Here is a 22,916-nt window from a genome sequence, read left to right on the forward strand (position 1 = left end):
TCCTAAGGTCACCAATCCTAACAGATATTCCCTATCCTCATGATTTCATTTAATCTAAATTACTCCCCAAAGGCTCTATCTTCAAATATAGTCACAGAGAACATTCAGTTCAGTTCAGTTACTCAGTCATGTCCAAGTCTTTATGACCCCATGAACTGCAGCATACCAGGCTTCCCTGTACATCACCAACTCCTGGAGTTTGGTCAAACTCATGACCATGGTGATGCCATCCAATCATCTCATCCTCATCCCTTCTTCTGTCTTCAGTCTTTCCCAGCATCAGGATCTTTTCCAATGAATCAGTTTTTCACATCAGGTGACCAAAGTATTGGAGTTTCAGCTTCAGCATCAGTCCTTCCAATGAATATTCAGGACTGATTTCCTCTAAGATTGACTGGTTTGATCTTCTTGCAGTCCAAGGGACTCTCAAGAGTCTTCTTCAACACCACAGTTCAAAAGCATCAATTCTTCGGCAGTCAGCTCTCTTTATGGTCCAACTCTCACATCCATACATGACTACTGGAAAAACCATAGCTTTGACTAGACAGACCTTTGTTGGCGAAGTAATGTCTCTGCTTTTTAATATGCTGTCTAGATTAGTCATAACTTTTCTTCTAAGGAGTAAGCATCTTTTAATTTCATGGCCGCAATCAACATCCACAGTGATTTTTGGAGCCCCCCCCCCCAAATTAAAGTCTGTCACTGTTTCCACTGTTTCCCCATCTATGAGCCATGAAATGATGGGACTGGATGCCATGATCTTAGTTTTTTGAATGTTGAGTTTTAAGCCAGTTTTTTCACTCTCTTCTTTGAACTTTCATCAAGAGGCTCTTTAATTCCTCTTCACTTTCTGCCATAAGGGTGGTATCATCTGCATATCTAAGGTTATTGATATTTCTCCTGGCAATCTTGATCCCAGCTTGTGCTTCATCCAGCCTGCCATTTCACATGATGTACTCTTCATGTAAGATAAATAAGCAGGGTGACAATATACAGCCTTGCTGCTGCTGCTGCTGCTGCTGCTGCTGCTGCTAAGTCGCTTCAGTCGTGTCCGATTCTTAGCGATCCCATGGACTGCAGCCTACCAGGATCCTCTGTCCATGGGATTTTCCAGGCAAGAGTACTGGAGTGGGGCGCCATTGCCTTCTCCATACAGCCTTGACGTACTCTTTTCCCAATTTGGAACTAATCTCTTGTTCCATGTCCAGTTCTAACTATTGTTCCTTGAGCTGCATAAAGATTTCTCAGGAGCAGGTAAAGTGGTCTGGTATTCCCATCTCTTGAAGAATTTTCCACAGTTTGTTGTGATCCACACAGTCAAAGGCTTTGGTGTAGTCAGTAAAGCAGAAGTAGATATTTTCCTGGAATTCTCTTGCTTTTTCTATGATCCAACGCATGTTGGCAATTTGATCTCTGGTTCCTCTGCCTTTTCTAAATCCAGCTTAAACATCTGGAAGTTCATGGTTCAAGTACTACTGAAGCCTGGCTTGGAGAATTTTGAGCATTACTTTGCTAGTGTGTGAGATGAGCGCAATTGTGTGGTAGTTTGAACATTCTTTGGCATTACCCTTCTTTGGGATTGGAATGAAAACTGACCTTTTCCAGTCCTGTGGCCACTGCTGAGTTTCAAAATATGAATTTTGAGGGGTATATAATTCAATGCATAGCAGAGGCTAAGTAGGCCTTTTTCCATAAAAGTAAATATAAATTTAAGTATACGTTCTAGGTCGCTTAAGTCATGTCCAACTCTTTGTGACCCTGTGGACTGTAGCTCACCAGGCTCCTCTGTCCATGGGAGATTCTCCAGGCAAGATTAGTGGAGTGGGTTACCATACCCTCATGCAGAGGATCTTCCCAACCCAAGGACTGAACCTGTGTCTTCTGAGGCTCCTGCATTGCAGGCAAATCCTTTACCACTGAGCCACTGGGAAAGCCCCAAATTTAAGTATACACAATTTAATTTTGATGTTTTAGGATCCCTAAGTCTAGGTTTTTAAGGTCCCTAAAGCTTTCTGGGCAACAAAGTGGAGACAGGAAAGAAATTGTCCTAACAAACAAACGAGAAAAGAACGTGCTAATAGCTGTGGCATTTTAGAAAAATTGCATGCCAGATAATCCTTCATTAGCTCTAAGAAGGTTTATTTTCAGAGCACTTATTGCTGCATGTTCTTTTATCTCCAGTGCCTGGCATTGTAATCCTGTAGCAGAGAGTCAAAAGTTATCAATACAGGACTCTTGCAGTACCTTCATCAATGGCAGGTAAAACTCACAGTCTAAAAGTGTTTTTATCTTTAGCTTTTCTTTTATTTGAATTTGGAACAATTAAAGTGAAGATTGCTGAGAATTTCAGTTATATTGAACTCAGGACATTTTCTGTATGTGTGTGTATTTGAATAAGATTTTAAAACCAATCAACATGCCATAATCATACACATTTTTTTAAGTTTTGTTGATTTACAATGCTTGCTAATTTCTACTATACAGAAAAGTGATTCAGTTATACATATATATACATTTTTAAAAAATATTCTTTTCCATTATGGTTTATCATAGATACTGAGTCTAGCTGTTTATGCTATATAGTCAGTCAGTTCAGTCACAGTTGTGTCTGACTCTTGGCAACCCCATGGACTGCAGCACATGAGGCTTCCCCATCCATCACCAACTCCCACAGCTTACTCAAACTCATGTCCACCGAGTCAGTGATGCCATCCAACTGTCTCATCCTCATCCCTTCTCCTGCCTTCAGTCTTTCCCAGCATCAAGGTCTATTCCAATGAGTCAATTCTTCACATTGGTGGCCAAAGTATTGGAGCTTCAGTTTCAGCATCAGTCCTTCCAGTGAATATTCAGGACTTATTTCCTTTAGGATTGACTGGTTTGATCTCCTTGCAGTCCAAGGGACTCAAGAGTCTTCTCCAACACCACAGTTTAAAAGCATCAGTTCTTCAGCACTCACCTTTCTTTATAGTCCAACTCTCACATCCATACATGACTACTGGGAAAACCATAGCTTTGACTAGGTGGACCTTTGTTGGCAAAGTAAATCACATCTCTGCGTTTTAATATGCTGTCTAGATTGGTCATAGCTTTTCTTCCAAGGAGCAAGGATCTTTTAACTTCATGGCTGCAGTCACCATCTGCAGTAATTTTGGAGCCCAAGAAAATAAAGTCTGTCACTGTTTCCATGGTTTCCCCATCTATTTGCCATGAAGTGATGGGACTGGATGCCATGCTCTTTGTTTTTTGAATGTTGAGTTTTAAGCCATCTTTTTGACTTTCATCAAGAAGCTCTTTAGTTCCTTTTCAATTTCTGCCATTAAGTATGATGTCCTCTGCATATCTGAGATAATTGATATTTCTCCCATCAGTCTTGATTCCAGCTTGTGCTTTATCCAGCCCAGTATTTTGCATGATGTATTTTGCATATAAGTTAAATAAGCAGGGTAACAATATATAGCCTTGACGTACTCCTTAGGACCTTGTTTATCTATTACACATGTAATACCTTACATCTGCTAGTCCCAACCTCTCACTCCATCCCTCCCCTAACTCCCTCCCCCTTGACAACCACAGATCTGTTCTCTATGTCCATGAATCTGTTTCTGTTTCTTAGGTTCATTTGTTTCATATTTTAGAATCCACATAAAGTGATATCATACATAATCATAGACTTTTAGAGTTGAATGAAACTTAGATTATCTGAGTTAGCCCCAAGACCAGGGAACTGAGGCTTTGAGAAATTAAGTAACTTAATTAATGCTAAAAAGCCATTTGGGGACCAATATGGGATTAGGACCAAAGACTTCTGTCTTTCACTCAGAATTCTTTCCACTGAATCAGGATGCTTGCAATCCACATGGCAAGTTTCTGATCATTAATTCAATTGAGACCATAATGACACCAATCCATTGCTGCTAAACTATTTAGAAACTACTTGAACCATGCTAGATCCATTCCAAATCTAAAATTCTGATTATAAAGAGAATGTAAAAAATATACAGGTTAACTTAGCAATTACCAGTCATTTGGTTCATTTTATTGCTGTACTGCACATATTTTCTTTTTTCAAAATAAATTTCCAAGGACAGAAAAACAGGGAACTTTATATATATATATTTTTTTTTTTTTTGAAAATAACAATATACTATTTTTTTAATGTTTAATTTTTTAAAAATTTTATTTTATTTTTAAACTTTACAATATTGTATTAGTTTTGCCAAATATTGAAATGAATCTGCCACAGGTATGCCTGTGTTCCCCATCCTGAACCTTCCTCCCTCCTCCCTCCCCATACCCTCCCTCTGGGTCGTCCCAGTGCACCAGCCCCAAGCATCAAGTATCGTGCATCGAACCTGGACTGGCGACTCGTTTCATACATGATATTATACATGTTTCAATGCCATTCTCCCAAATCTCCCCACCCTCTCCCTCTCCCACAGAGTCCATAAGACTGATCTATACATCAGTGTCTCTTTTGCTGTCTTGTACACAGGGTTATTCTTACCATCTTTCTAAATTCCATATATATGCGTTAGTATACTGTATTGGTGTTTTTCTTTCTGGCTTACTTCACTCTGTATAATAGGTTCCAGTTTCATCTATCTCATTAGAACTGATTCAAATGTATTCTTTTTAATGGCTGAGTAATACTCCATTGTGTATATGTACCACAGCTTTCTTATCCATTCATCTGCTGATGGGCATCTAGGTTGCTTCCATGTCCTGGCTATTATAAACAGTGCTGTGATGAACATTGGGGTACACGTGTCTCTTTCAATTCTGGTTTCTTCAGTGTGTATGCCCAGCAGTGGGATTGCTGGATCATAAGGCAGTTCTATTTCCAGTTTTTTAAGGAATCTCCACACTATTCTCCATAGTGGCTGTACTAGTTTGCATTCCCACCAACAGTGTAAGAGAGTTCCCTTTTCTCCACACCGTCTCCAGCATTTATTGCTAAACTAGAACACTTTCTAACACCATACACAAAAATAAACTCAAAATGGATTAAAGATCTCAACGTAAGACCAGAAACTATAAAACTCCTAGAGGAGAACATAGGCAAAACACTCTCCAACATACATCACAGCAGGATCCTCTATGACCCACCTCCCAGAATATTGGAAATAAAAGCAAAAATAAACAAATGGGACCTAATTAAACTTAAAAGCTTCTGCACAACAAAGGAAACTATTAGCAAGGTGAAAAGGCAGCCTTCAGAATGGGAGAAAATAATAGCAAATGAAGCAACTGACAAGCCAATTTATTCTAAAATTTGAATTTAATTTCTCTCTCTTTTTCTTTTTTTTTGGTCATGTCACATGGCTCATGGGATCTTAATTCCTTGACCAGGGATTGAACCAGGGCCGTCAGCAATGAAGATGCAGAGTCCTAACCACTGAACTGCCAGTTAATAACCTAAATTTTATTTCTGATACTATTCTTTTGACTATTCATCTTAATTTGTTAAACTCAGAGAAGTCATTTTTACCTTTTGATTATATATAGAATGGAATGAATGAATAATTATAGAAATACTGTATTTAGTACTTACATAATATCACTAAGGATTCAACTTTAAATATTTCTCCCAAATTTTATTCTCAGCCTTTCTGTCTGCAATTTTTGCCAAAGTTACCATCATTCCCTCTTGAGTTTCTTATCTACCTTACACAAATAATTCCACATCTGAATCTCTGATTCCATTGTTTCCCCTGAACTTCAGCCTGTATTTATTTCTCCTGCTGTATATTTCTACCTGGATGCCCATCTGGCACTTAAACATCATTTTGGCTGGGATACACTTACCATCTTTCTACTATTAAACTTGTGCCTTCTGCTGAATTCCCTATTTTTGTTTATAGAACAGTCATCTTCTCTTTCACTTGATCTTAAAGCCTCAGAGCTAACTTTGACTTCTGTATCCTTTTCATGCTCTGTAGCCCATCAATTGCTGGTTCTACGGCCATGTGATTGCTGTGTTATTCTTGAATCCAGAGACATGGTACCTGCCTTCTGGTTTCAATTTTATTCCCAATGTTATAGAAAAAGATTATCATTCTTTCTTGCTTGGTAGCCCTAACTTGACCTTCCTGCTCTAGTTTCCTATTCCAGTCCATTCTTTTAAAGATATTTTTAGCTTACTTTTTCTATTACAATGGAGAAAATATAGGGAATACAGAAAGGTAAAAAGAAAACAAAATGCCTGTATTCCCAATACCCAAAGATAATCACTGTTAACATTTTGGTCTATATTCTTCCAATTTTTTTCTATGATGTGTGCATAATGTTTTTAAATATACTACTTCAATTCTAACCTGTATATTACTCCCAAACAACTAGAGTGTTATTCTTGAAGACTAATTTTAATATCAAATGATTTCATTATTTACAGTTAAAAAGCTTAAAATTCTTTGCATGGTATTCAGTCTTGACCTGGACAATCTAGATCCTTTAGACTCTTCCAGCTTTGTTTCCAAAGGATTCTATCCTGAACCTGCAAAACAACCCCTTTAGTTACTTGCCGGTACATGCTGCAAGCTCCAGTTATTTCCTGTTCATAGCATAGCATTCCAAATGCTATTTCTACCATGAAGCCATCAATCACCTGCCCATCCCCAACCTCTACTCCTTAGAGTTAGAAGTTCTCTCTCCCTCTTTTGAACTTCTGTAGTACTTGGAACATGCACTTATTCTAGATAATTATTTTCTGATGAACACATTTCAGGGTTATGTATTTTTAACACATAGCATGATGTCTTTAAACATAGCAGGTATCCAGTAAATGCTGAATGAATAAATGAATGAATGAATAGTTGAACACTGCTTTGGGGTCATTATACCATTTATTAAACTCATAAGAAAACCAAGATTTTGTAGATGTAGAAAAAGCTTAAACAAATAGGACTTAGATTAGAAGGAATTGAGTAACGAGACAGAGTTAAAAACTGAAATGCTCTAAATCCAAGTTTGTTTCTTATCCTCTGGGCTATGAATGAGTTCAGTTCAGTTCAGTCAATCAGTCGTGTCTTGACTCTTTGCAACCCCATGGACTACAGCACATCAGGCTTCCCCATCCATCACCAACTCTCGGAGCTTGCGCAAACTTTTGTCCATCGAGTCAATGATGCCATCCAACCATCTCATCCTTTGTCATCCTGTTCTCCTCCTGCCATCAGTCTTTCCCAGCATCAGGGTCTTTTCCAACAAGTCAGTTCTTTGCATCAGGTGGCCAAAGTATTGGAGTTTCAGCTTCAGCATCAGTCCTTCCAATGAATATTCAGGCCTGATTTCCTTTAGGATTGATTGGTTTGATCTCCTTGCAGTCCAAGGGACTCTCAAGAGTCTTCTCCAACACCACAGTTCAAAAGCATCGATTCTTCGGAACTCAGCTTTCTTTAGAGTCCAACTCTCACATCCCTACATGGCTACTGGAAAAACCATAACCTTTGACTAGATGGACCTTTGTTGGCAAAGTAATATCTATGCTTTTTAATATGCTGTCTAGATTGGTCATAGCTTTTCTTCCAAGGAGCAAGCATCTTTTAATTTCATAGCTGCAGTCACCATCTGCAGTGATTTTGGAGCCCAAGAAAATAAAGTCTGTCACTGTTTCCATGGTTTCCCCATCTACGTGCCATGAAGCGATGGGACTGGATACCATGATCTTCATTTTTTGAATGTTGAGTTTTAAGGCAGCTTTTTCACTTTCATCAGGAGGCTCTTTAGTTCCTCTTTGCTTTCTGCCATAAGGGTGATGTCATCTGTATATCTGAGGTTATTGATATTTCTCCTGGCAGTCTTGATCCCAGCTTGTGCTTCATCCAGCCTGGCATTTTGCATGATGTATTTTGCATATAAGTTAAATAAGCAGGGTGACAATATACAGCCTTGATGTACCCTTTTCCCAATGTGAAATCAGTCCGTTGTTCCATGTCCGGTTCTAACTATTGCTTCTTGACCAGCATTCAGATTTCTCAGGAGGCAGGTAAAGTGGTCTGGTATTCCTATCTCTTGAAGAATTTTCCAGGTTATTGTAACCTACACAGTCAAAGGCTTTGGTGTAGTCAATAAAGCAGAAGTTGATATTTTTCTGTAATTCTCTTGCTTTTTTTGTGATCCAACGGATGTTGGCAATTTGATCTCTGGTTCCTCTGCCTTTTCTAAATCCAGCTTGAACATCTGGAAGTTCACAGTTCACATACTGTTGAACCCTGGCTTGGGAATTTTGGGCATTACTTTACTAGCATGTGAGATGAGTGCAATTGTATGGTAGTTTGAGCATTCTTTGGCATTGCCTTTCTTTGGGATTGGAATGAAAACTGACCTTTTCCAGTCCTGTGGCCACTGCTGAGTTTTCCAAATTTGCTGGTAATATTGTGTGCAGCACTTTCACAGCATCATCTTTTAGGATTTGAAATAGCTCAACTGTTATTCCATCATTTCCTATGAGTTGCCATCACTTGAACATAATCCCATCTTAGATTCAAGAGGGAGGCAGTGGTCTCCTGCTATGGATATGGAAGAAACACAAGCAGATATTCATTTCTTGATTGCCTGGCAGCTGGACATGGACCTGTGTCTTTGATCAGTCAGATACTCCCACCCAGGACTTTGAATCTTGAGAGCTTAGGGCATTACAGAGACAATTCTAGCAGTTGTGGTATTAAGAGTCTAGGAGAACAGTACACTTGAAACTAATACAACATTGTAAATCAACTATATTCCAATAAAAATTTTAAAAAAGAAGAATCTAAGAGAACAGAAACCAGTGGCAATGGCATCAGCAGATGGTTACTATGTCATGATCTTGATTATGCCTTTTTTCTTCTAGGGCTTTCTCTGTTTTTTGAACATCCTGGTTTGTTCTGTGAGATAGGCTGTTCTGATGTGTGTTTTCTAACACCACCAAGGTATTAACTTAATTCTGACACTATCTACCTGAGAGTAGCATCAGATCTCCCAGGATTAGGAAGCAGTCTCACAAGGCTGCCCCTACTACCAACTTCAGTGCTTGTTGTGAGTCTAAGTTGTTACTTGTGCTTTTGACCAACCAGTTGTAGATTGGAGGTTCCTAAAAGCCTTCCTTGATTTTGTGGAGCAGGTTTTGCTAGAGTGGCTCATAGAACTCAGAGAAACAGTTACATTTACCAGTTTATTACAGTACTTAGTCCAATTCTTTGTGACCCCATGGACTGTCTCCCACCAACCTTCTCTGTCCATGGGGATTCTCCAGGCAAGAATACTGGAGTGGGTTGCCATGCCTTCCTTCAGGGGATCTTCCCAACCCAGGCTTTGAATGAAGGTCTCCCATATTGCAGGTGGATTCTTTACTGACTGAGGCACCAGGGAAGCCCAAGAATATTGTAGTGGGTAGCCTATCCCTTCTCCAGGGGGTCTTCCCGACCCACAGATTGAACCAGGGCCTCCTGCATTGCAGGTGGATTGTTTACCAGTCAAACTCCGAGGGAAGTACAATCAATCTTTGGTCACTCCAGTCCTTCCCTTTTCCCTTGAGGTCAGGGATTAGGGCTGAAAATTCCAATTCTATCAGGTTTGGTTCTCCTGGCTATCAGCCCCTTTACTAAGGGGTTTTCTAAGTCACCATTTAACATAAACTCAGATCCCTGGGTCAGGAAGATTCCCCTGGAGAAGAGAATGACAACCCACTCTGGTATTCTTGTCCGGAGAATTCCATGGATAGAGGAGCCTGGTGAGAGCTACAGTCCATGGGATCACAAAGAGTCAGACACAGCTGAGCAGCTAATACACACACACCTAACACACACACACACACACACACACACACAGGCATGGTTGGAAGGGACTTGTCATGGATGACAAAAGATACTCCTTTCACTTTCCTAAGTTACCAAAATATTAAAATATTAACTGATTCTACTTTATCTTATTTTCCTTCATGATATTTCTTAGTACCTGACATAGCAATATTTATGTGTCTCTCTCCACTAGAATGTAAGTTTTATAAGAGTAGGAAAGAGCCTAAAGCTTTGTCAGTTCTGGGCAGATAATAAGCACTTTATAAACATTTTTGGGACGAATGAACATATGAATAAAGAAATCACTAAAAATAATTTGAGAAAACATTAGAGATCTGAGTGTTTTTCTATAAGGAAGCTGAATATTAATCAGATTTGAAAAACCCTGTATTAGAGAGTAAATTATGTATATTATAATCATTACAATTTTTATACCACACATGTTTAAGTTGTGTAAAATGAAGACTTCAAAAGATTGGTTAAATCCATTCGAATAGTTCAGAATTTATGTAAATGTCAACCCACTCCAGTGTTCTTGCCTGGAGAATCCCAGGGACAGGGGAGCCTGGTGGGCTGCCATCTATGGGGTCGCACAGAGTCAGACACGACTGAAGTGACTTAGCAGACACCATTTTTATAGTGGTCTTAATTTTAAGAATGTACTGTTTTCCCCAAAATGAATGCATAATTTAAAGTTGCTCGCCACATATAAAACTATCAGGCAGAACAAAACCTTTTGGTATTAAATTTAAGAAATCTAAAGGAATGATTCCTTTCCCATTTGTCTCACAACCTAAACCTGTTTTTGTTTTTCTTTTTCTTTTTGTAAGAGGGGGAGAAAGTAATATTTTTTAAGAAACCAAAATAATTGATATTTTTACTTTTTAAGCACACATAGTCTTAAATGATGACTATGATTGTTTTCATATAATTTAATGTCAGTTAGAAGTAGTCTACAAGGTATGATGGTAAGTCCCAGATACTTCTGCATTATTTGCTTAAGTAGAAGTTAGATGATCACTAAAATCCCCTTCCAGTTCTCAAATTCTGTCACAATTGGCTGTGTGATCATTTGGCATAAAGAAAACACTTCATTTTCATACTGAAAGTACCATAAAAATGGTTTGTTACCTCAGCATAACAATTAAGTATTAGTGACAGACAGTGGTAAAAACTATTCAAAACCAGTTTTCTGTTATTTTCTTTAAAGATAGTTTAAGTCTATATGGGAGGTTGTATTATAAGATCAGAGGATTAAATATATCAGAGTAGTCCTGACTTTGAAAAAGTCCAATCATCAATTTCTACTTTTTTCTTCATTGCTGTAAAATGAAGATTTTACCAGCCTCTGTGTATTTTCTGGGAACAAAATCATGAATACAGTAATAGAAATTTACACAGGCAGATTTACTGTGAAACTTACATTTCAGAGCTCCTTATTTATACCAGCTCCTAAGGTCCTATACCTTATTCTTGTATGGAAAGTTTGTAAAAAAATTTTTCTTAAAGAGATCTCCAAATTTGTATCCATAATAACTGAATCCACCACTATTTATTCAAGTATATTTGGAGAAATAGTGACAGAGAAGTTCAATCTTATATTAAATTAAACTTTTCTTATCACCCTCCAAAATAGAAAACTTTTTGGTGTTTTGAAGTCTGATTTAGGCAGCTTGATTCAGAAAAAAAGTTTTCTGGAGTGAGAAGTTAGAAGGAATTTTAATTTGGGATAATAGTACTGCATAAGTGTGCTTTAAAATTTTTTCACTGAAGGATAGATAACTTTACAGAATTTTGTGGTTTTCAGTCATACATCAACAAGAATAAGCCATAGGTACAGCCGTGTCCCCTCCCTCCCATTTCCCTCCACACCCCTCCCTTCAGCCTGTTACAAAGCCCCTGTTTGAGTTCCCTGAGTCATACAGCAAATTCCCACTGGCTATCTGTTTTACATATGGTATTGTAAATTTCTATGTTACTCTCTCCATACATCTCCCCTTTTCCCTACTCTCCTCCCCCATGTCCATAGATCTGTTCTCTACTTCTGTTTCTCCATTGCTACCCTGAAAATATATTCATCAGTGCCATCTCTAGATTCCATATATATGTCAGTATACAATATTTATATTTCTTTTTCTGACTTACTTCACTCTGTATAACAAGCTCTAGGTTCGTTCACCTCATTATGCCTGTCCTTTTCCATTATGGTTTATCACAAGATATTGAATATAGTTCCCAGTGCTATATAGTAGGACTTAGTTGTTTTTCCATTGCATCTGCTAATCCCAAACTCCCAAGCAATTTCTCCCCTACTCACCATCCTGCTTGGCAACCACAGGTCTGTTTTCTGTGTCTGCGACTCTGTTTCTGTTTTGTAGATAAGTTCATTTGTGTCATATTTTTTATTTCCTCATATGTGTAGCATCCAATATGAAGCTTTCTTACTTCCTTTCTTAATGCTGAAATATTGTGGATTTTCAGTCTAGTTGGCTCCAGGTTTATTGTTGCAGAAGTGTGACTACAACATTGAAAAGCAACTAAGATCTTCTCTGAATCATCTTTCTGGAAAGTTTCTGGGAAAAGGGAAAACATGAAAAATATTTATATTTCTGCTCTCTATCAAGTGTATATTAAGTTAGAATGTCTGTGAAAAATAATTTACTTGATTATCACTGTTGGAGGATTTCCATTCCTCAGAATAAATGGATAAGGATTTCATGAGGATAAGTATTTCAGTTCCACATCTCTGATGCAATCTTTTCCTCTAAGCTAGCTGGATTGTTCAGTTGGCCCAAGAGCTTGAGACCTGAAATTCTACATTCTTGGCACAGTTCTGAGTTCTCACTATAAATGTAATACCTGAGGTTGCAGGAGGTCAAGGAAGAGGAGGAAAAATAATTTCATGCATATCACTTCATCTTCAGTTAATTCTTATAATGTTATCCTCTTGGAAGGAAAAATGTTCTAGTTCAGCTTTTGAGGGAAGGATGAATTTAAAGATCATTCCCAGTGCTGAGATTGGAGTGGAAAAGGGAAGGAGAGTCAGCAGATTTTTATAGACTATCTGTTGTATAAAGATGCCACAGGGCCCAGCAGTTCCAATTCTAGGAATATAATTAAGAGAAACCAAATATGTGTACACAAGTGATTATAACAGCAGTATTCATAATAGCCCCAAAGTGGAAACAACCCAAATATCTATCACCTTATAAATGGGTAAGCAGTGTGGTATATCTGTACAATGGAATTCTCATCAATGAAAAGAAATATTGAGTCATGCTACAACATGGGTGAATCTTAAAAGCATTATGCTAGGGAAAGAATCCAGTCACAAAAAAACCACATATTATATGATTCTATTCAGATGAAATGTTCAAAACAGGGAAATCTATAGAGACAGATTAGTGGTTGCTCAGGAATGGAGAGGTTGGATGGGAGAGATTAATATTTGAAGGAAATAAAACTTTTTTTGTGGTGATGAAAATGTTCTAAAACTGTCCATGGTGATGCTCTCACACATTGGTGAATATGCTAAGAACCGTTGTTCACTTTAAATAGATGAAATCATATGGTATGTGAATTCTATCTCAAAAAAATGGGGGAATATAGTGATTAATCAAAACATAGATTTACACATGTATCCTCCTCTGAAGAAAGCACTTGTCATCCAGTTATACTACTTATACCAATATTTAAGTTTTTAAAACTGAAAGCAAAAAGAGAAAACAGTCAGCCTTAGAAGAGAGGTGACATTTAGCTAGACTGTGAGAATAGTTGGGATGTGGATATTCTAGGTAGAGGGATTAGCGTAAGCAAAGACAAAGGTATGATGAGGCAACTGTAGTAATTCATTTTTTCATGAGGTTTGAGGCCAGCTCTGAATGTTATTTAGGTAAAGTTAATGTTTCTACTGGAGGCAGTATGGAAACATGGAAGTATTTTGAACAGAGCTGTGCTACTATCTTAACTGTGCTTCAGGAAGATGATTGTAATAGTAGTGTTTTAAAGATGAATTCCAGAAAAGATAGACTAGAAGCTGAAAGAGCAGAAACAAAGGAGAGAGATAATGAATGCTAACAGAAAGGGAAAGTGAAGAACAGATAAAAAGAAATATTGAAGCACACTTGTGATTTAATTGAATGTTAAGGAAAATGAGAAGGAAAGAGTCAGAAAGTTGATGTGAGCCATTTAGTAAAGGGGCTTCCCTAGTGGCTCAGCGATAAAGAATCTGCCTGCAAGGCAGGAGACACAGGTTCAATCCCTCAGTTGGAAAGATCCCCTGGAGAAGGAAATGGCAAGCCACTCCAGTACTCTTGCCTGGGAAATCCAATGGACAGAGGATCCTGGCAGACTACAGTCAATAGGGTTACAAAGAGTAGGACATGACTGAAGTGACTGAGCATGCATGCACATTTAGGGAAGAAGCCAAATGGATAGTTGAAAGAATGGGTCTGGGGTTTAAAACAGTGGCCAGAAGTTTCTATTGACAAAGTGTTACTTGAAACCATTAAGTGGACAGAAATTAGGATAGCAGCCTACATCACACAGAGGCCTTTAGGCAAATACCTGGAGGAATAACATTGATTTAGAGATCAGAGAGAAGAGGAACTACAGGAGGAATAATGTGGAAAAACAGGAGAGGACAGTTTCAGGGAACCCAAGGGACATTTATAAATAAAGAAGGAAGGTGGTTAAATGGGGGAAAAATCCAGAACATCTTAGGTGTAATGAATAAACTTTCAGTTCAGTTCAGTCGCTCAGTCATGTCCGACTGTGACCCCATGAATTGCAGCATTCCAGGCCTCCCTGTCTATCACCAACTCCCGGAGTTCACTCAGACTCACGTCCATCGAGTCAGTGATGCCATCCAGCCATCTCATCCTCTGTCGTCCCCTTCTTCTCCTGCCCCCAATCCCTCCCAGCATCAGAGTCTTTTCCAATGAGTCAACTCTTCGCATGAGGTGGCCAAAGAACTGGACTTTAGAAGTAAGGTTTTCAGCCGTAATGCTATGTGCAGTATTCTAGTGGGGGAGGGGGAATGATAAAACCAAGAAAGTTTAATTCCTAGAAATCTTAAAGAGTTTATTTTAAAACATTTATAGATCTGTGTAACTGCAGATGGAGAGAGTACCCATTTTAAGGAAAATTATGTAAAAATGAATAAGTATTTAGAGAGAAGAAAAATACTCAGCATGTGTGTCCATAGCATTAGAAAAATATTTTCTAGGAGTGAACACCTCCTGCATTTGAAACTAGTCAGGACATGAAGATATTAGTAAATGCCTTATTTTAAAACTACTTTCTCAGAAATTTCGCAACTAGTGTTCATATAACAAGGAATGTTTTAGTTCCTTGAAGCTATAGTCAGACTAGATTAGCAGGACGTACATGCAGACATTGTAGTTTTTGACTGGGTGATGCTTAGGTAAAATGTGATGCTGAATTCAGGCAAGTTTTAGCTACCAGTTGATCTAAAGCATTCCACAGCCATAGAATTAGAGGAAATAACAAAATAATGAAAAATTAGTTTATAAGTATAGATGTAAGAGGAGATTAGGATATCCTCTACAGGAGAAATGTGCAAATGGGGGTCAGTGCCTTTTTTTAATAGTATTTTTCCCCCTGTAGGGATTTCATATCCAAAGCTAGTCAGGCATCCCCAAATTATTTCAATATATGTAAATTTTAAATTATTATATTCTTTGACCCAATAGTTCTACTTCTAGAAATACATTCCCAAAAAAACCCCAAAATGTAAATGGACAATAAGACAAAGGTCTTCAAAACACAGTAACTTTTAGTATTTGAACAAAGGATTGAATACAGCCTTGATTTCAAATTTTGGATAAACAGTTGTGAATGAATTGTGGCTTTTCCATAAGATAAACATTGAACAGCCTTTAAATGATCTTTGTGAATAGTTTGCCATGTTTGATAACATGGCAAAATGCTAATGATCTAGAGTTAGATAAAAGAGGTTGACTGGTGGAATCATGTGTATAATGTGATCTCAGAGGTATAACAAAAAAATATATGCATGAAGAAATAAATATGTTCATGAAGAAAACAATCCCAAATTGTTAATGAAGTTTTATCCTAGGTAGGATTATGGATTTTTTTTTCATGATGGTGCATATTTCCCACTCTACACTGGGCATGTATTTTTCTTTAATAGATAATAAAGAATTATCACTACCCCCCAAATCTGAGAGATGAGTTATAGAGAGACTAGGAAAGGGAAGATTGATGAGTCCATTTAAATCATCATGCCTTTCAGAAAAGCAATTCAAAATATAAACCTTTGTGACAGAGAATCAGTAGCATCACCATATGCTGTCAGATTAGTCTTGTCTACTAGTAGCCTCTATTGAGTTTCCTTAAGACTCAGACAGACCAGTGGAAGCCTTACTGTAGATTCTGAAATCTAAGGACTTATTTGTCCCCCTGGTGTTGTTTATGCCAGAGTAGCCTGGGTCTTTGTTGCGAAAATTTTACCTTTACATATGTCATCCACAAACTGATTAAGATAAAATTTTAACTTTGTAATACTACATTTGTAAATACTTAAAACTGTCATGTTATCAGTTACTGCTTCTTGAATTTTACCCCTATAATTACATATTTTATTCTTCTTTTTCCATAGGTGCACCATAAATACAAAAGACTGAAGTTATAAAAGAGAAAAAAAAAAGATTGCTGCTTTAATGACTCTGAACAATACAGTATATTTTGTGCCATATATGAAAAGGTATTGTCTATAGATTTATGACTTAGCTTTCTCCTACCAAATGGGAGCAAATGATATTTTCTGGGTTTTCTGCAGTGAACTTTTATTATATTTATACAAAAAAAAGGAATTAATAAAATTGGGACAAAATATTCTTTTATAAAAATTTTTTAGTTTCAAATTATTTCCTTATGAAAGTGAAAGTTGCTTAGTCATGTCCGACTCTTTGCGATCCCATGTACTATACAGTCCATGGAATTCTCCAGGCCAGAATACTGTCCAGAACAGCCACAAGCTGTTCCCTTCTCCAGGGGATCTTCCCAACCCATTTTCATTATTTTCGATGATGGCATAAAATATGGATAATTACCTGGCTAAAGTTATTTTATTCCTATTATTGTTATTTGCAGAAATATATATTGCTTTTTTTGTTGTATATATATTGCTTTTGCTTCATAATTCGACTTTGAAATAACAAATTTTTTTCATGTTAAAGTAACAGGCTTTGCAAAACATTTAGAAAGTACAAATAAGCAAAAAGAAGAAAATAAAAAATAACCTGAAATCCCAACTCCTACCTGAGCTAAAACACAAGCCTGCAAAGAAATTCAAATTTGTAGGTGAAAGAAGCCTTGTTTCCCATCTCCACTGTTGCATGTCTCTTGTACTGTACCTTATTTATTGTTGTTCTTGTTTAGTCAGTAAGTTGTGTCTGAGTCTTTTGCGATCTCTGTCTTTGGGACCCCTGGCTCCTCTGTCCTTGGGATTTCCCAGGCAAGAATACTGGAGTGAGTTACCATTTCCTTCTGCAATGTATCTTCCTGACCCAGGGATCGAACCCATGTCATCTGCATTGGCAGGCGGATTCTTTACCACTGAGCCAGATAGGAAGCCCACTCTACCTTATACCCTGGCTTATTTACTAAAATAAATCAAAGCAAAACAAGTAGAAACTGTCTTGTAGAAGAATAACACTTGGTCAGAGAATTCCTATTTTATTCTTTCAGGAATGTATAAAGATGACTGTTTCCTTATGCTCTCACCATAAAATGTATCTTTTCTTTATTACTTTATCAATTTGGTGGGTAAAATTAGGTTTTTTGTTATTTTACTTTATACTTCTTTGATTACTATTGAAATTATATGTGTTTCATATCATTAATAGACACTGCTTTTTTTCTTCTTTAATTTCCTATTTATGTCCTTTGAGTGTGTGGGTTGGTATGTGTATGTATATGTTTACTTATCTGATGTTAAGAATAAATTAACTGGGACTTATTTTGCAAGAACAATCTCTACTTGCTGTTCAATTTTATTTATTTCAACTTTTTAAAGCAATAATTATTGACATACCATAATCTGAACATATTAAGTCACAATGTTTTAACATGTGTGTGTGTGTATGTGTATCCATCATCATAATGAAGATAGTAAACATATTCATCACTCCCAAAAGCTTCTCACATCCTTTCTCTTCTCACCCTAGCCCTGTCCCCAGGCAACTACTGATGTGCTGTCACTCTAGGTTAGTTTGCATTTTCCAGAATTTTATGTAAGTGAAATCATAAAATATATTCTCTATTTTTGTTCTGACTTCTTTCACTCGGCATAATTATTTTGAGAATTATCCATGTTGTAGCATATATCAATAGTTCATTTTCTTTCTGAGGTACATTCCATTGTCTGAAAGTCCCACAAATTTTTTTATCTATTTATCTGTTGATGGATATTTGGGTTGTTTCCAGTTTTAACTATTAAAAATAAAACTGTTATTAACTTTTGTGTGCTGTGCTTCTTTAGGACATTTGCTTTCATTTTTCTTGGGTAGATACCTAGGAGTGGAATAGTTAGGTCATATGGTAGATGTATGTTCAGTTTTTAAGAAACTGCCAAATAGTTTTCCAAAGTATTTCTACCACTTTTACATCCCGCCAGCAGCATCTGAGAGATATAGTTACCTCAGATCTTACCATCAGCTGGTATAGTCTGTCTTTTTAATGTCAATCTTTCTAATAAGATGTGTAGTAGTATCTTATTGTGGTCTTAATTTGTACCTGCCTAATCAATAATGATATTAAGCATCTTTTTTTTCCCCTTAGCTGCCATCCATTTATCTTTCTTGGTGAAGTGTGTGTGCTAGTCTTTTTCCCACTTTTATCTCTTCAAATATTTTCTTAGGTCCTTTCTCTCTCTCTCCTATTCTTGGACCCCTATAATGCAAATGTTGGTGTGTTTAATATTGTCCCAGAGGTCTCTTAGGCTGTCTTCATTTCTTTTCATACTTTTTTCTGTATTCTGTTCTGCCACAGTGATTTCCACCATTCTATCCTCCAGGTCACTTATCCGTTCTTCTGCCTCAGTTATTCTGCTGTTGATTCCTTCTAGTGTATTATTCATCTGTTTGTTTGTTCTTTGGTTCTTATAGGTCTTTGGTAGACATTTCTTGCATCTTCTCCACTGTTTTCCCAAGATCCTGGATCATCTTCATTATCATTATTCTGAATTCTTTTTCTGGAAGCTTGCCTATCTCCCCTTCATTTAGTTGTTTTTCTGGGGTTTTATCTTGTCCCTTCATCTGGGATGTAACTTTCTGCTTTTTTCATCATATTTAACTTTCTGTAATATGGTTTTTGTTTTGGCCACTGTGGGACTGTGCTTCTTGCTTCTTCTGTCTGCGCTCTGATGGATGAGGCTAAGAGGCTTGTATAAGCTTCCTAATGGCAAGAACTGGTGATAGGGAAAACTAGGTCTTGCTCTAGTTGGCAGGGCTTTGCTCAGTAATGCTTTAATCCAATTATCTGCTGATGGTGAAGTTGTACTCCCTCCTGTTAATTGTTTGGTCTGAGACGACCCAGCCCTGGGGTCTACGGACTCTGTGGTAGGATTAATGGCTAACTCCGAGAGGGTTTACACCAAGGGGGACCTTCCCAGCTTAATGCCACTAGTGCCCCTGTCCCTGTGGTAAGCCCCTGTTGATACACGCCTCCACAGGAGACCATCCAACACTAGCATGTAGTTATGGTTCCATCACCTGCGGGGTCACTGCTCCTTTCCTCTGGGTCTTAATGTGTCCAAAATTTTGTTTGTGCCCTCCAAGATGGGAGTCTCTGTTTTCCCCAGTCCTATGGAAGTCCTATAATCAAATCCTGCTGGCAAGATTCCCTGGGGATTCCCAGTCCCTTTGTTGAATCCTCATGCTGGGAAGCGTAAAGTGGGGTTCAGAACCTTCACAACAGTGGGATAACTTCTTTGGTATTATTGTTCTCCAGTTTGTGGGTCACCTACCTAGCAGGTATGGGATTTGATTTTATTGTGATTGCACCCCTCTTACTGTCTTGCTGCAGCTTCTTCTTTGTCTTTGGATGTGGGGTATCATTTTTTGGTGGGTTTCAGCATCCTCCTGTCAATGGTTGTTCAACAGTTAGTTGCAATTTTGGTATTCTCTCAGGAGGAGATGAGTGCACATCCTTCTACTCTACCATCTTGAATTGGAAGTCTCTCACCCTCTTTTTCTCATTTCTAAAATTGGGTTGTTCATGTTTTGAGGATTGTTTATATTTTCTGAATGCATATCCATCATGAGACATATGTTTCTCAAAGACCTTCTTGTAGACTGTGGCTTCATTCTATTAACCAGGTCTTTCAAAAAGAATGTTTTTAATCTAATTTAACCTTTTTTTCCTTTATGGATTGTGCTTTTATTTTTTAGGCTTTTTAAAAAGTTGATTTATTTAGTTAGTTAGTATTATTTTTTTGTCTGTGGTGAGTCTTCATTACTGCATGAAGGCTTTGATACTGGAAAAGACACTGATACTGGGAAAAAAGTTGAAAATGTTAGTCAGTCAGTCCTCTCTGACTCTTTGTGACCCCATGGACTGTATGAAGGCAAAAGGAGAAGGAGGTGGCAGAGGATGAAATGGTTAGATAGCATCTCCAACTCAATGGATATGAATTTGAGCAAACTCCAGGAGATAGGGAAGGACAGGGAAGCATGGCAGGCTGCAGTCCATGGAAGTTGCAACAAGTCAGACACTACTTAGTGACTGAACAACAATGACAAGAACAGTTTTATCCAAAATTTAGATTATATTGTAAACTAAAATTAAGCTAATTTGTTTTTTAAATGACTGCTTATTACCCACTTTGAAATCAATGCTCATTGTTTTTTTGCATTTGTCCAAGTAACCTTCCCAGTATAGAAACTTAAATACCACTGCTGATGCTCTAAATACAACAGATCACACCTAAATGAATATACTTCAAAAGCAGAATCATTGTTGCATAAAAAGGTAGCAGCTGAATTGTAATATATTTTAACACATGTTTTTCTCACCAGACTTTTCTCTCTGAATCTACGTAGTACTAACCACCCGCTACCCCAAATTAGATAGCAGTCTACAAACTCTAAAGTACATTGCATGTCTTACCTCTATTGTCAGTCATGTATCTGGGATAAATATGTAGTCTCTCCCTAGGAAAAGCTTTCATCATAGAAGTCAAGGAAGATCCAGCTGGCATGCTGGCTAAGTGACATTTTCCAGTTGCCTATTGCAGTTGTCATTAACTAGAGAAAGTATCTATGTAGCTAATGGTCAGGAAGGATATATACTTGGCCTTGCAGTCTTACAGACTGTTTGATTAACTCATTAATGGGAGAATCAATTCAGAATAATAATGTTTATATTTCTTTAGTCCCCTTTTGGAAATTTTTTGAGTTTTCTTCCCCTTACATAATTGATAATTTATCTGTTCTTTCTCTTCTCAAAATCTGTCATTGATATTTTGATTTTCTTATCTTTACTTCCCATTTGTTTCAGTTATCTAAAACAGAAGTCTTTCTGTTTTATTTTATTTATTTTTGGTTTTTTTAGCTTTATATTTTTATTGGAGTATAGTTGATTAACAATGTTATGATAGTTTCAGGTGTACAGCAAAGTGAATCAGTTATACATATATACATGTATCTATCCTTTTTCAAATTCTTTTCCAGTTTAGGTTGTTACATGATACTGAATTGAGTTCCCTGTGGTATATAGTAGGTCCTTGTTTATTATCCATTTTTAGGTATAGCAGTGTGTACATGTCAGTTCCCAACTCCCGAACTATCCCTTCCCTGCACCCTTCCCCTCTGGTAACCACAAGTTCCTTTTCTATGTCTGTGAGTCTGTTTATGTTTTGTAAGTAAGTTCATTTATATCATTTCTTTTTAGATTCCACTTATAAGCGGTATCATATGATCTTTCACTTTATCTGTCTGTCTTACTTCACTCAATATGACAATCTTTAGGTCTGTCCATGTTGTCTCAAATGGCATTATCTGTTTCTTTTTAATGGCTGAGTAATATTCCATTCTATACATGTACCACATCTTCTTCTTCCATTCCTCTCTCTCTGCACATTTAAGTTACTTCCCTATCTTGGCTGTTGTAAACAGTGCTCCAGTGAACGCTGAGGTGCATATATCCTTTTGGGCCATGTTTTTCTCTGGTTATATCCCCTGTGGGATTGCAGGGTCATCTGGTAGTTCTTTTTTTAGTTTTTTAAGGAGCCTGCATAGTTCTCTATAGTGGCTGTACCAATTGACATTTCCACCCTCTCCAGCATTTATTGTTTGTGAATTTTTTGATGATAGCCCTTTAGACTGGTGTGAGGTGATATCTCATTGTAGTTTTGATTTGCATCTCAGATATAACTCTGATACAGTACAATTCACCCATTTAAAGAGTACATTTCAGTAGTTTTTAGTATATAAACAATTTTACAACCATCACCACAATGAATTTCAGAACATTTCATTATACTAAAAAGAAAGCCTGTACCCTTTAGCTATCAACCCAACTCTTTCACCTCCTAGCCCTAGGCAACCAAAAGTCTACTTCCTGTCTCTATAATATAATTTACTTGTGATGGATGTATTATATAAATAGAATCATACAATACATAGTGTTTTGTGACTAGCTTCCTTCACTTAGTGTAATGTTTCATCTGTGTTGTGTGTATCAGTACTGCATCTCTTTTTATCCCTGAATAATATTCCATGGTACTGATACACCTTATTTTGTTTCACCAAGTATACTTTTGGTTTGTTGCTGAATAATGCTGCTATCAATATCCATGCAAGTTTTTGTATGGACATGTGTTTTTATTTCCCTTGGTATATACCAAGAAGTGAGAATTTCTGGATCAAGTGATAACTCTTATGTTAAGTTTTTGATGAGCTCCCAATCTTTTTCCCAAGATGACTGTACCATTTTACATTTCCACCAGCAGTTTTGGAAGGTCTGAATTTTCCCATATCCTTACCAGTACTTATTATTTGACTTTTTGATAATAGCCATCCTAGTGGGTATGAAAATGGTGTCTCATGTGTTTTTAGTTTTTATTTGTCTTATGACTAATGGTGTAGAGCA

General features: G+C 37.3%; 1 protein-coding gene across 14 annotated transcripts in view; it reads left to right on the plus strand.

Moving 5' to 3' along the window:
- The window catches only part of TAOK3 (TAO kinase 3), a 189,080-nt gene that overhangs the window by 80,609 nt on the left and 85,555 nt on the right, over positions 1 to 22,916 (plus strand). For 8 of the 14 annotated variants that reach the window (XM_059876084.1, XM_059876086.1, XM_015475484.3 and 5 more), the window contains one exon: positions 16,423 to 16,527. The gene's annotated coding sequence lies outside the window, so the exon portion shown is untranslated. Of the gene's footprint in view, positions 1 to 2,181; positions 2,260 to 16,422; positions 16,528 to 17,992; positions 18,059 to 20,260; positions 20,796 to 22,916 lie in introns of those variants that run through there. The other 6 variants (XM_059876085.1, XM_059876081.1, XM_059876087.1 and 3 more) reach the window with 4 other exon arrangements.

The sequence above is a fragment of the Bos taurus genome, chromosome 17, assembly GCF_002263795.3.
Source record: "Bos taurus isolate L1 Dominette 01449 registration number 42190680 breed Hereford chromosome 17, ARS-UCD2.0, whole genome shotgun sequence".
Lineage (NCBI taxonomy): Eukaryota > Metazoa > Chordata > Mammalia > Artiodactyla > Bovidae > Bos > Bos taurus.